Consider the following 15,479-nt stretch of genomic DNA (forward strand, 5'->3'; position numbering starts at 1 on the left):
TAAAACTAGAGCGCTTAACTTGAGTGGTAGCTCTACATTCAATCACAAATAATAACAATAAAACAAAAATAAAACCCAATTTCAGGGTAGTGAGGCATATACAACATACCTACATACCTAACTACTTTTGAAATCAATAACAGAAACCTCAGTTGTAGGTGAAAAGCTCAATATAAAGACATTACAATGTGCTGTTCCGCTATCATCGATTTCCAATTTAAAATACATCATCTCTGTTTCCGTTATCCACTAGTTACAGCAAGTCCACAACATATGTGTCCACATTTGGACACATTTGATGTAACTCCTCTTTTCTTTTGCCGATCAACTCAGCCCGTAACGCTATGTTGTTGTTTTGTTTGTTGTTTTGTTTGTGCTGTTTGTTTTGTTGTTAATGGATGAACAAATAGGTGCTGTACATCCGGGCTTAAAAATCTGCAGGTTGAATATTTGACAAGCACTCAACAACAAATCTGATCTTTTTCCCGCACATATCTCTAGCCAATGACTAGCCTGGCTTTTTGTAAGAATGACAACTGGGCTGGTTCTCGCTGGGTCGTTCCATAATTGTCCTGATTCTGACGTCCCATTCTGCCATAAAATCCAGCTGCTTCCATTTGTATCTGCTATCTTTAAATTTGTATGCCTTGATTGGATTCTACGTGTGTTGCGTTCCATTGAATGGACTTGATTTGGAAAGTCAACTCCCATCTCCATAAGGTTTGTAGCACAGCACAAACCTTGGCAAGGTTACAGAAAAAGCTCCACTTAATGTTCCTAAGAACAAAGTGGCCCCTACAATTCTAAAATGGTCACTCTGGCTCAGCTCCAAGAACAGTGATGAAAGAAAAATCCCTGAAGAACCACAATATTGAAAACTAAAATATGCATGTGTTTCCTGAAATGCTCATTGGTTGTTCCACTAGTGCTGCTGCATGCTGACAACAAAGTCAAATGGATGTGAAGAGATAAAAAGATCTCAGGATCAACTTGACATCAGACAGACGTTTTCAACAAATCTGCTCCAACAGTCCAAACACAAGCAGACATTTTACAATTTATCCTCAGCCACAGTGTCATTCTGCATATAAAGTACAGGCGTCAGACACTTAGCTGCTGTCATAATATGAATTAAATTTTCCTTCGGATGGCGACTAATAGGCAGGACAAGACCTTGATGCAGACTACAGTCTGATCTCATCATTCTTGTGAATCACACTTCAATATTTATTTCTTGGTAAGAAAAAAAGCTGCCATACAAAGGCGATCAAATGTTTTAGAAAACATTTGACGCTCAGCCGTTTTCATGCAGAAAATCCCCCACATGCTGTCAGTAATATTTTTCCAAATACATCTCCTACAGAGGAATTCATTGCACATTGTTACTGCGTTCTTGCTTTTAGCTTTTTGTAACTGTCGTGGGGTGCGACTTTACAACTTTTGAAAAGGCTTGCAATCCAACATGAACAATTGCCACGTTTATAACTAAAAGATTGCCACAGTAAGAAATAAAACAGGGGTGAAACATTTCTCACCAAGGAGATGTGCCCTGCTTGAATACATCAATGCATCTAAGCCTCTTGGACTGACTGACTGACTGACTGACTGACTGAATACCTTGAAAATCAATAGTTATTACGGTACATTGAATAGTTAGTATAGAAAACTCTGTTTTTCTATTCCATCCCTGTGAAACCCTATGAAATTCTATTTGCTTCCTGGCTGTTTATTCCGATTGTGGTGTTTATGTGAAGCATTTTCATTCAATTTATTGGCCAATACTCATGGCTAATCGGCCATTAGCTATTGGCTATTAGTCATTGGCTAATACAAGCTAATGCTCAGTCATCTATTCTCTCTGTGGGAAAATTCATGGAAGCAGGTTACAGCTCAATGTGGTACTACACTGAAGGCGCACAACTTAAAAATTCTGAACTGCCAGCACATTGTAAAAACCCATAGAGAAGAATCGCTTCAGTGCGATCATTGAATCGCAATATATTGTTTGTTCAATTTAGTTTCAAAAATCCAACAAGTGATGTCTGGTCTACCACTGGTAGGTGCTCTGCGGCTAGGGACAGGGGGCACACGTTCTCTCATTAGGATGCATCAGAGGCTGGCACATCACACTGACATTTTGCTTTTCAAAGAGGAGAGGTTGTGCGCTGCTTTGTCTTTCTCTTTGTTTATTCCCAAGAGGGGATATGCAGAGGCAGAATTTAGTAGCAGGGTCATGTTTACTTGCGGCATCCTTTGTCATCGCTACCCCTTTTGTGCAACTCTCCTCATTAAACCCAGAAATCGCTTTTGCCCTTCAGAAGGGTAGAAAGGTTTTCTTTGTGCTTTTTCATCTTTGGGAGAAGCAGTCTCGTTTTTGAAATTCTTTGTCATTAGTGCAAGTAAAGTGTCAGCGACTAGCCACCACACACTTTGCTTCTCTGCAAGAACAGGAGCAATTTTACTCTAAGACAATGATGACTTTAAAGTATTCTTTGGGCTTTGTCACAAATTACCACTATATTTAGTTTCTTCAAATATGTGCATATGTATATATATATATATATATATATATATATATATATATATATATATATATATATATATATATATATATATATATATATATATATATATACACATATATATATAGTGTTTTCATATATGAAAAAAAACAAACATCTTGAGGCCTACTTGGTGATTTTTCAGCCTTACAAGTCATTTCTGCATTCAGTCTTGATATAATTTGACCTTTAAAATCTTGTAGATATTTGCAACCTCCTTCCTGGCATTGTAATCCAAACTAATTCCATGTGACCGACAATCTCGGTTTGCATTGTCCTGCTCAAACAAAATGAGTGGACGTGCTGTTGATTCTTAGGTCACAGTGCTTGCTTCTAAATCAAACTTTAAGAAACAGTCAAGTCACATGAACACAACTCTCGTGAAGGGCTTTTCATTTCAGGAAGGTCTGCTCACCAGGTGAGTTATTGTAAAATATTACAGAACTAAGATGTGTATATGCACTGATGACTTGTGGTTTTCCATCTTCACTGTGCTCCAAAACAATATTTATGTATCTTCCCTTCATATGTGTCTGGCTGGGCAAATATTTTATGATAGAAAAAAATCCCGCAGGCTAACTGTCATTGTTCTTCAGTTGGAAATGTTTTTCAGAGGTTCAGGTTTTAATCTTGATTTCAGTCTTTCTGTGTAGCATTAGCATGTTGTCCTCTTGTTTGCATGGTTTTTCTCTGGCTTCTTCGCACGTTCAAAAAAAAAAAAAAAAAAAAAAAAAAAAAAACACACACACACTATGCGGTTGATTAAAGATTCTAATTGTGTGTGAAAGTGAGTGTGATTGGCTGTTTGATGAGCCCTGTGATGGGGTTGGTTGCACTGGAAAGGCTCCAGCTCATATGTAAGCCTACAATGGAAAGTGTTAGAAAATGAATGGATTGACAATAAGTGACTGTTTCTCTTTTTCCCCCAACAAAGAGAAAACCTTAGCATGAATCAAAGGGAATGAACGTCATCTGCAGGCAAGGCCACACTTTTGATAAAAATGAAAAGTGTGCTTTTAAAGTGGAAACCCTTTCGAGAGCCAACGGCATTTGGAAATCTTTCAGAGATAAATGCAGAACCTCACAAAATTCATATCTGGTGGGAATCACTGACTCACCATTTTATACGGAGGCAGGGGCGGTTCTTAATAAAGTGGAGTGTGAGTAAAAGCCTCTCCAAGCGCCCGGGTGGGATATAAATCAGAAATATATTTCTGAGCAGAGAGATAAGATAATGTTGCCTATGAACCAGTAATGTAATGTGAAGAGGGCCGTTCACTCATCTGTCTGAGCCAATACTCTGGCAGTTATACTGTTAGATTTGATAACCCTTTTCAAAGCTCATCATTTCTTTACATCAGAAGAAGAAAACGAAGATTTGCCAGAAGTTGCATGAAGTAAGCAAAGTCATATTCAAAGTATAACAAAACTTGTTACAGTGAGTAACTGATTGTAAAATGAGCAGAGGTGGGTAGTAATGCGCTACATTTACTCCATTACATTTGCTTAAGTAACTTTTTGGGATAAATTTTACTTGGCAGAGTATTTTTGATACACCATTCTTCTTACTTTTATATGTTGCCAGACTCGGGAGCTGTTCACCAAACAAACAAACAAACAAACATAATCACAAGTGACATTTGACTTCATTTCACCAATCAAACAATGAAATGGCCGTACAGTCTTTGCAGGCACATTGATGTGGCTCATTTCTGTGAAAAATGTCCAAAGAAGCGGCGAATACACCAGCATGTGACTATTTTTCCATCTATCCATCCATTCATCCATTTTCTTGGCCGCTTATTCCTCACAAGGGTCACTGGAGCCTATCCCTGCAGGCTTTGGGCAGTAGGTGGGGTACACCGTGAACTGGTCGCCAGCCAATCGCAGGGCACACAGAGACGAACAACCATCCACACTCACAAGCACACCGAGGGACAATTCGGAGCACCCAATTAACCTGCCATGCAAGTCTTTGGAATGTGGGAGGAGACCAGAATACCCGGAGAAGACCCACGCAGGCATGGGGAGAACATGCAAACTCCACCCAGGAAGGCCGGAGCCTGGACTCGAACCCGAGTCCTCAGTACTGGGAGGAGGACGTGCTAACCAGTCAGCCCGTGACTATGTTTCAAAAAGTAGAAATAAAATTAAATTTGAAATGAAGAACTGACCAGAAACAAATTTACACTTGTATAACAGTTAAATGTCTTCACAGTCTACGGGCAAGAGTTTGATGTAAACAGTCGGACTGTAATCAAGCTTTATCGAGTCCAAGTATTAAGTCACAAATGTCCGAGTTCAAGTCAGTGTTGCCAACTCCCCAGTAAGGAGAGTAGTTATTGGCTGTCCTAAAAGTCATTAGAAGTCTCTAAAATGATGTAATCGCCTAGTTTGCATAATGGGCTCTTTGCACAAATCCACTACTTCCTGAGCGCAACACCTGTCCTTCATTTCCTGTCTTTCATGAGTGGACAAGCTGATTAATCCAGGTGTGCCTGATCTCAGTAACTACAACAACATTGGCCAGACACACCTGGATTAATCAGTTTGTCCACTCATGAAAGACAGGAAACAAAAATGTGGCATTCAGTTCAGGAAGTAGTCGAGCTGTGCAAAGAGCCCATTGGCTATTTAGATGTACTTGTAATGGCTACTGTTGGAGGGAGGAATAAAGTTGTTGGAGAGGCAAAATGTGAGTAAACAAAACAAAACAAAACATCTTTAAATATGTTTAGAACTACAAATGAACAGTCTTGTTTTTGTTTGTTTGTTTGTTTGTTTTGGCTTTGAAAAAGGCCATCACTTCGCCTTGGATCGCCTGTGAGTGCTTGGTAATGGTCGACGGGCTCAGGCAGCACCCGCAGCTCGTTTAGGACAGAAAATACAGAATGTGACGTCCTGTCACGTCAGTCTCCAGAACACCAGGAAAGGTCATTATATTTGTCGCTAAGTCGCTTTTGCCAAAAAAAAAAAAAAAAAAAAGGTTGCCAAGAGGCTTTGGAAGGTCACCACAGATTTAGCGAGACAATCGCCAAGTTGGCATTGCTGCTCCAAGTCAAGTCCAAGTCCAGATGAGATCAAGAGTACGACATAAAAATGCTATATATATTATTTATTTCTATTTATTGATTTTTGGCGCCCGTGATCAGGTCAACCAATCAGCTGGCTTGCTGTCTGGTGGCCTTGGAGGCCGGGTGGCTAATATCAATGCCGGTCTAATTTGATCATCTGAAAGACTTTGTCAACTTTCTTTTGAAGGAGGATGTTAATTTTCAGTAATAAAAACATAGTTGGACTTGGTCGAATCAATAAAAAAGTACTCGAGTACTATCAACAGATTCTATTTATATTTATGTCATATCCAATGGCATCTTCTTTTGGCGCTTAAAGGTTTCACTGTTCAATTAAAATTGATTGATTTATCCAATATTTACATAAATTCTTAATCCACCAGTTTTTGGTCAAACACAAGAGTGTGTTTGTACCTCCATATAGCTTTTGTATTATATTATTTGATTTTTCCATGCCACTGATTTAGATGAAAAAGTTTTTCATTATGAATATCCACCATGCAAGTCATGCATGTTCCCCATCTAATAGTAAGAGGGTGGTGGTGGCACTCGCTACAATCTGCATGACCTGATTCTTGATTTCCCTTTTGGAAAGGCAATTTTTATTTGCTTACATTTACTTGTCATTGTAGAGCTGATAGAGGAAAAATTATGTGTCACGCTTGGCTCTCATTTCTTTCAGGGTATCCTTTTTTGTAGTTTGCCCTTGATTTCATTGAGGAGACTTTTAATGAGTCCTTTGAGGTTTTTGTCCGTTTTTATCAGGCACCATCTTTTGAATTCATGGTATCAAACCACAGGATCTTTTTTTGTCTTGTTCAACAAAACAAAAAGCTAGGAAGTTAAATGTGAAGCAGGCAGTGTGATGTTGAAGTGTCACCACATCATGTGTGATAAGATATTGTGTGCTGAATAGCAACCATTCACGCAGCAACCAATTCAAACCTTTTCTTTGAGTTGTTCTAGCTCTGTGATTGAAGGTGTGATGATCAATACGTTCAATGGTGCAGTGATTGGCTGGACAGGAAATGTTGTTGGAGGTGTTAAAGTGTATGTCATCTGCTTGAGGACAGCAAGGGCCCAATCTACAGGACTAAAATAAATGCAGAGGATGAAGGAAAATGGGTCACTTGCAGTCATGTAAAGTCATTGGTCAAGTCAAGTCATCTTTATTAGTCTGAAACATTTAGACTAACCATTGTGTGATTTTGATTTTTCTGGCAAATATTTTGATTTTTATTCCGTTTTCTGCACACCAAGCTTCAGTATAATATTCCCTATCCATCCATCCATTTTCTTGACCGCTTATTCCTCACAAGGGTCGCGGGGGCTGCTGGAGCCTATCTCAGCTGGCTCTGGGCAGTAGGCGGGGGACACCCTGGACTGGTTGCCAGCCAATCGCAGGGCACACAGAGACGAACAACCATCCACACTCACACGCACACCTAGGGACAATTCGGAGCGCCCAATTAACCTGCCATGCATGTCTTTGGAATGTGGGAGGAGACCGGAGTACCCGGAGAAGACCCACGCAGGCACGGGGAGAACATGCAAACTCCACCCAGGAAGGTCCGAGCCTGGACTCGAACCTGAGACCTCAGAACTGGGAAGCGGACGTGCTAACCACTCGACTACCATGCCGCCCTAATATTCCCTATGTACAGTAATATTTACAAACATGACAGAAAATGCCAGAATCATAGCATCAAAAATTAAAATCTACTACTCTAATGTTACAGGGAGACTAAAGAGGCTGTGAGGGGAGGCAACAAAAAAAAATAAACGACAATTATTTAAACCCCCAAGAGGCTGCACAAAGATTATCCTTTAGGAAATGGAGAAAACATATGCCACTCTCTGTTGTGAAAGCAGCCATTATGGTTTATGGTAAGATGAAAGGCAGCAAGCAAGCATTTGAAGAGGAATACAGAGTCTTACAGTGCAACATCCAAAGTCTTATATGTTAGACACTGACAAAATTTTGGTGGAAATATACCTCAAAAGTCGCACAAAACATTATGCTCAAGTCAACATGCTGTCATCAGTCGTGAATGGGCCAAACAATAAGCATAAGTATAACCTAGAAACCCCTCATATTTTCCAACAGCACACTCTACTCCACACGCCAATTCCCATCACTCTATGATTTTATGTATTTATTTTTTTAAGTATTCAGTCAGTGCACAAAATGAGAATAAGAAGAGATATTTCATTGTTAAATGCAGCTTTAAAAAGACAATGGAATGCACACAAGTTCAATTGTATTACACAGTAAGCTTCAATATGAAGTCTATGTGGATCCATGTTAATTTGAGGACATCATATGGACCACAGAAATATGAAATATGTTAAGTTTTCTTTTGTCTTCCACTTCTAACATAAGAATGTGACAAACGTGCCTTCAGGTCAGTGCTTTTTTTTTTTTTTTTACACACACTCCTCAACATCTTTTGAGTGTCGCCTTCCGCTTCCAAAAACATCTTCTCACTTTCAGATGGTGAAACAATGCGATGTATAATTAGCACCAAACCTCTCCTGTGTTGCAAAAATGTGAAGCAGCACAGCTCTTATCGGCGCACAGCAGACAACAGCACACGACGGGTGACTTTTACACTGTGTCTGTTTGGAAGAACGGCCAGTCGGACTGAAGCGCTTCTGGCTAGTCGCCGATGGCGGCCGCTGCCCTCAGTAGAACGCTTCCAAAATGTTGCCTCACAGCTGGACCCGTCATGTTTTGTCAGAAAACTGCAAATGCTTGCAGAGCACAGGGTGAGAAAAACAGTACAGCGATAGCCACAGGGTAATATTGTTATTTTATTATTTATTCTGTCTGGCCCTACAAGTTATAGTAGCACATACACAACCAGTGGTGGGCACAGATGTGATCATTCCACCATTACAATGAGCAGTCACAAGACCCTGAAGCAATAATGGATTTAACTATTTGGCGCTGCACTTGGTTTGCTGCCTAATCGGTGTAAAGCGACATCTAATGCCAGGGGTGAATAAATTGTTTAGATTGTTGTTTGTTTAAATTGTTTACCATACTTATGGTATATTATATGTACTAAAATATCTAAGTGACACATTTATTTTATTTATTTATTTATTTTTTTAGGAGGGATCTGACACGACGTGAAGAGGTAGGACTCAGACGCAGATGGTAAGTTGGCCAACAAGGCTGCAGTTTTAATGACAGGAAACTCAAAACACCTCTTAAAGAGGGAAAAAACGCTGAACATAAAGAGCTCCAAACTGGAGATGAAAACAGGGCACTCAAAAAAGGGGACAACAAAAGGCGCTCCGCTAGGGAGGAAAAAGAGGGGCAAACTCAGGACGCAAGGCAAGGCAAGGCAAGGCAAGGCAAGGCAAGGCAAGGCAAGGCAAGGCAAGGCAAGGCAAGGCAAGGCAAGGCAAGGCAAGGCAAGGCAAGGCAAGGCAAGGCAAGGCAAATACAAGGACTGTGGCTCGAGAACTGTGAGGACGCTTCCATGCACGGGTTGTGACACTTCGGCAAACTGCAGGTGGTGGCTGATGGCTTTTATTAGCGGGGTAATTGGTGGCAGGTGGAAACAATCATGGGCGTGGACCGGTGATGAGCTGAGCAGAAGGAAGGGTAAGTGACCTGAGGTGAGAGGGGAGTTGGTGATTTCAAAATAAACCGGAAACATGAGTGCAAAAATAAAAGCATGACCAGCGTGGCGGCGTGACAGGATCAGTATCAGTGACTCATCAATAGTTGAGTACTTGTAGTGTATCAGTATGAAAAAATGTGGTGTGGACACAAAAATATCTCCGCTTAATGTCTCCAGTGCAGCTGGAAAATATTCCAGCAGGGTTTTCGCCGTGACAACGAGGCACTCCAAAGTGGTCACAGAAGCTGTCCACATGCTTCTGTCGTGACTCGTGTCTGAATTTTTTTTCTCCCTCACTCTTCCCCTTTCTCTCCATGACATGCGTGCACTCATGGCAGACAACAAGGCGCTCTAAAGCGGCAATGCCGGCAGACTATCCAAAAGGAAGACGCATGAATGCGATTTACAGCTGTTTAATTTCACAAGTCAGTTCAGCTTTTTTCCTTAAACTTAAGAGATAGATTAAAAAAAACTTAAAAGCATCTCTGCTAAAATCTGAGGATTGTATACAACTGATAGTTTGTTGACGTTTATGTCTTTTTGGTGGAGGCCTGCGCTCTGCTGGCCTCTCTTGTTGTTCTTTGATTTATTCAATAGTGTCAATGTTTAGAAGAGATGTTTGTAAATGTAAAATGAAAACATTAATAATAGATGGCAAAGTTTCCCGATCATCAACGAAGCAAATTTCTTCGAAAGCTCTTCTTTGCACACGATGCTATCCGTTTCCAAAAACAAAGCTCTAAAAAATGCAACACAAGCTTTGAGATGCTGTTCTATTTTTCCTACAATCCAGCAGAGACATCCCCGAGCAAATACCAGCCGAGTTCTTCAGGGAGATTTTGTAATGACTTCGCTTCAGCACTGTATCACCTCCTTAAAATGGATGGAATCTATTTTTATGCTAAGCATTTGCATTCCGGAGGAATTTGTGAATATTTGATGGCTCCGGCTGTCTCAACAGGAGGAGCCACAGACAGCTGGAGGATGCTGGCAAACTGCTTCAGGCATCAAATGCTCTTTCATGTGCCACCTAAATCTGTTGTGTGCTCATCGTAACTTCGTTTTACCCAGTCGGGGACTGAGGAACAAGACAAATATTAGAGATAATAGAAATCAAACAAATTTTGTCAAATAGAAAGTAGAAATTCATTAGGTTAATTCAGGTTCATTATTAACATACTTTTTGCTGTGTGCGTACAAAGTGTGTGACTTTTTCCTTTCTTACAAAATTTGCGGTCTACTTACATCAATACATTTGACATCAAACGGACTATTCGCTAACCATACCAGAGCAGTTGGTTGTCATAGCAACTGGTCATACACATGATTGTGTGGAAGTAAAAATGAATACAAAGCTGTCCCAAAGTTCATCCCAAAAGTCTTAAACATGAATTATCTGTTACTCGAACCACTAAAGATTTTTTTGCAATCGACTATAATAAGATGAACGTCAAGTCGAAGTTAAATAAATTAATCGAGATGTCACTGATATTTTTAGGCAGCCCCCGACATTTATTGGGCCAATTCACCTGAAGATATATTTCCACGGATCACCATAGAAACAAATAAAAACATATAGTTAAAAGCACAATTCAGCATTACGCTGAATGTAGATGTTGTACTTTGTAATTAGTGGAAGTTCTTTGCGTTTTTTTTCTCTTCAACTAGCCGGCCTGTCTCACTGTTTCAAAGCATAACGCGGTGTAAGAATGGACATCGTAGTCAGAATCTATAAACTACGATGTATTTTGTTGTTTTCCCAGAAAAGCGCAATATACGAAATGATTCAAATGCCACTCGCTGCAGTTAAAATATAGCGAGTAGCGAGCCCATGCACTAGTAATCAAGCAATGATTCCTTTCCATACCACACTTCCTGTATTCGTACATATTATAGTTTATCATGTACAAATCTATCAACCTTTAAAACTGCATACGAAAGGGCTCATGGGCAAAAAGTGAATGATAATATTATATGCACTAAACAGTGATTATAAGTTCATGCAGAGTTCACTGATGTGTGATCTGTCTCCGCCCACACTAATAATTACAGTTCTTATGGCCTACTTTTTATTTCCCACAGCACTGTCAGCCACAGAGCGTCCTTTTCTTCAGGAAAGCCAAGATATATATGAGACACGCAGGTGTGAATTCCGCTTTAAATTCCTCTCACTGAAGATGCCTTCTGCTCTCCAGCATGTTCTTACACACGTTTTTTTGTACGTTTGCCAAAAAGATGTTTTTAAAATTCATAAGCAGGTTTTGATAGAGGCAGGCCTGTTATGTTTTTCTTTAGCGGTCAGTCAGTTTTTTGGCATTAAAAAAAACAAAACAAAAAAAAAAACAGAAACAATGATTGCAGCATGTCTTGTCAAGAAAAGTATTTTCAAGTGCTTTGGATCTCAAGACAAGTCGACCAAGCGAGGGCTCGTATCTCAAGGCACCACGCTTCTGTAACTCGTCACATTCAAGTTTCAGTACTTCTTACGTCTGTTAATTTGAACACATGCATCTGTTCATTCAAATCTATGAATAATAAATGGTTTGATATGTCTGCTTTAGGGATTTTAAGTTTGTGATATTAGTCAGATGTCTGCAGAAATAACACATTCTAAATTGCTTGTTTTCCTGAACCATTGCTACTTTTTCCCAATGAGCTCAAGCAGGATTTCAGGGTAGGCACAGCATCTTAAGAAAAAAAAAAAAAAGAATACAATCATTTTCCTCTAAATATTAAATAAGGTGAAGGTAGAACGTGTGATTGAGTGTGATTGATGTCAGGTTGAATTTATACAGCACTTTATTCTATTTTACAGCAAAGTACCTCAGAATGGTGTTTGACAGCAGATGTTGTAAAGTTGTTACAACATTACAACACGGGAAAGTGCCCTGGAGGAATCCTTTTGTATGAAATCTTTAGCGTCACCCTGGTGTCTACCCTCTCCTCCGCCTTCTACACTGTTAGAGTCACCTCATGGACCCTTCTGTAATCCACATGATGCAATCTGGGAGTAACCACTCATCTGCATGTATATTTTCTCTCTGTGGTGTGGTTTTGCTTTGTGACATCGTGTGAGGACATCTAATGCTATGACTTAAACAAACCACAATCAAATAAACTGCTGGTCTGTAGCATAATATGGAGTACCAAAAATGCCAATATAAAAAGTAAACAAAAGTGAAAATAAAAATGTGCATACAAAATATATAATTAAAAAAATAAATATAAAATATATATATATAAATAAAAGTCAAAGAAATACACCAATAAAAACAAGATTAAAAAATAAATATAAAAATAAATATGAGAGCAGAGCCTTGTTTTTTTATTTATTGATTGATATTTGAATTTATTGGTATATATTTTTTGTAATTATTCCCACAATTATTTTTATTTTTATTTTTTGAGTCTTGTTTTTTATTTTCTTATTTATTTTTATTAATATTTTTTATGTATATCTATATTTTGTTGTTTTTATTTCCATTTATATTTACTTTTTTATATTTACTTTTTTAATGATGTTTTTACATTTGTTGATGTTTGTATTTTCACTTTTGTTTATTTATTTATTTTTGGCATTTTTGGTCCTCCACATCTTTATGGTGCTGGTGATTAAAAAATGAAGAGCTTGCAATTCTGGTTTCCATCTTATCATTAACTCAGATGCTAAGGTCATCCTCTGCTCGTAAGAGGTCATTTCCATCCATCCATTTTCTTAGCCGCTTTTCCTCACAAGAGTCGCGGAGCCTATCCCAGCTGACTTCGGGCAGTAGGCGGGGTACACCCTGAACTGGTTGCCAGCCAAAGACGTCATTTTAACAACAAAAATCTTACAAGTATATAAAATGGGACTTCAAAATCATAAAACATCAAGTCTCCATTCTTGAATGCTGAGTGCAATGAAATCTCCGCTCACTCAGCTGTCAAATGTCAGTCAAATACCTCAACAATGACCTGTAAAAATGGATGCTATTTCAACGAGCGTGTATATCCATCCCACTGGGTCATTGCGGGGCTTTTCCATGCCGCAACAACAAGATGCTCTAAAGCAGCCATGTGCACACACTCACAGCGGACAATGAGGCGTTCTTAAGTGACCATACCAGCTGACAATCTGAAGGGAAGATGCATTTTCGGGATGTAAGCATAGGTAGCTAGCTAACTACACATCAAAGACGCTCAAGTTTTTATCTACCGGGGGAGTGGAGACTCATGCTGGACCACTCTTGAAAACTGAAATAGTGAAAATCAGTTTAATGCCATTTCTCTACAACTGAGTACCGTATTTTACGCACTATAAGGCGCACCTCAGTATAAGGTGCACCTTCAATGTATGACATATTTTAAAACTTTTTTCATATATAAGGCGCTACAGTAGAGGCTGGGGTTACGTTATGCATCCATTAGATGGTGCTGCGCTAAAGGGAATCTCAACAAAACAGTCAGATAGGTCAGTCAAACCTTATTAATAGATTACAAATCAGCTTTCTGACAACTCCATTCACTCCCAAAATGAATAAACAGCTGTTTTATTATTTTCTCTCAGGTAAAGTATTAGTATTAGCTAGCGATCCAAGATGGCGGGATCTTCTGCGCATGCGCGTCACCGATCGTGCAGGGTCACCGATAGTGTCTTGACAGCGAGACCTGTTGCCGCTCAATATTGATCCATATATAAGGCGCACTGGATTATAAGGCGCATGGTCAGCTTTTGAAAAAATTGAAGGCTTTTAGGTGCGCCTTATAGTGCGGAAAATACTGTACTTTAAGGTTCTCAGACTTTGCACATTTTCAGAAATTATCTCGAAACATGTATTAATGCATTTAGAAATTAATCTCTAAATTGACTTGACATGGTCTTTAATTGACTGTGAGTGCATCCAATCACATACACACGCGTGAGGCATAAGACTCAGCCAAAGAAAGCTTTTAAATAGAGCGGAAAGATTGAGATGATCATCTTCATCGCATCCATATCAATGTTTGCTTGTGGATTTGCGAGGCCGCGGCTCATCACTGCTTGGCTGCACTTCCACTTTTATCGCGCTCGCTGATGAATTCATAATGAGCCAAGGGTGGAAGCGTGCACTTGGATAGAAAATCTCAATTATAAGTAGCTTTGATGAATATTGTTTCTAGGGCCACAGTAAATCATTGCTGCCCTGTCTGGCCTCACCCTCTAATCCAACCCTCCAGCCCCCACTTTCATCATAACCCCCATCTGGAATTGCTGACTCAATAAAAGTGAAGGATACACAGTATAAAAATGACAGTTAAAGCCCACTGACTTAAACTGGAGGTTTGTGCTGAGTGGAGAAGACATGGCCTCACTTTTTGTGATGCTTTAAATATACCAAGATAAAATGAGTTAAAGCGGTTACTCAGCAGGATACCTCATTAGATCAATTACGTTTAAGGGATTAGCTTCACACACTGACAGCTTTATACATAGACTGCTCATTATTGATTCGTCAGGCCTGCCCACCTTGCATCTTCGGTCTGATCCAGGCAGGTGGCGACGGGCTTTCTTCACTTTTTAAATAGACCGCCCAGGTGAATGTCAAAATGGCATAAAATATGAACATGCTCCGAATATTACTCTCTCTTATGTTCTACACTAAATCCAATAATAATCAACCTGCTCGTGCCAAGAGTCTACTTTATATTCAAAATATGAAATAAAAAAGATGGAGTAGCAGGCCCAAATGTCTCATTTGCCATTTACCAACTACCGTGTAACCAACACAATCAAACATGTCCCAGGATGCTTGTTAACCACCACATTAGTTTAGATAAACAAAATACATAAATCGGAAACCATCAGTTCCAGTTCAAGTCAGCCTCATAAAACTTCATTTATTAACTGCAGAACCAACTATCGAAGCAACGTTAACATTCATAGCTATCAAAATAGTGGTGCCTTGAGATATGAGTTTAATTTGTGTTGAGACTACGGTTGTAACTCCACACACTTGAATCTTAAATCCTCTTTATCCATTGAAATAAATGGAAATGCCGTTAATTGGTTTCAGCCCTCTTGCCAAGAAAAAAAAACACAAAAAAAAAACTACAAACATTCTTCCAATTTGTTTTTTAATGAGTAAGTAGTACTATATTGTACTAAATTAAAACATTAAACGGATTGTGTAGAACTAAACAGTTTGTGCATCATAAGTAATTCATTGTGGCTCCTTCTGGTGTGTGTGATT

At 39.3% G+C, this 15,479-nt stretch overlaps 1 protein-coding gene across 1 annotated transcript in view; it reads right to left on the bottom strand.

The window, feature by feature from the left end:
• Positions 1-15,479, bottom strand: part of galnt18b (UDP-N-acetyl-alpha-D-galactosamine:polypeptide N-acetylgalactosaminyltransferase 18b) — a 99,865-nt gene that overhangs the window by 65,873 nt on the left and 18,513 nt on the right. The window lies entirely within an intron of this gene.

Source organism: Festucalex cinctus, chromosome 4 (genome assembly GCF_051991245.1).
Source record: "Festucalex cinctus isolate MCC-2025b chromosome 4, RoL_Fcin_1.0, whole genome shotgun sequence".
NCBI lineage: Eukaryota > Metazoa > Chordata > Actinopteri > Syngnathiformes > Syngnathidae > Festucalex > Festucalex cinctus.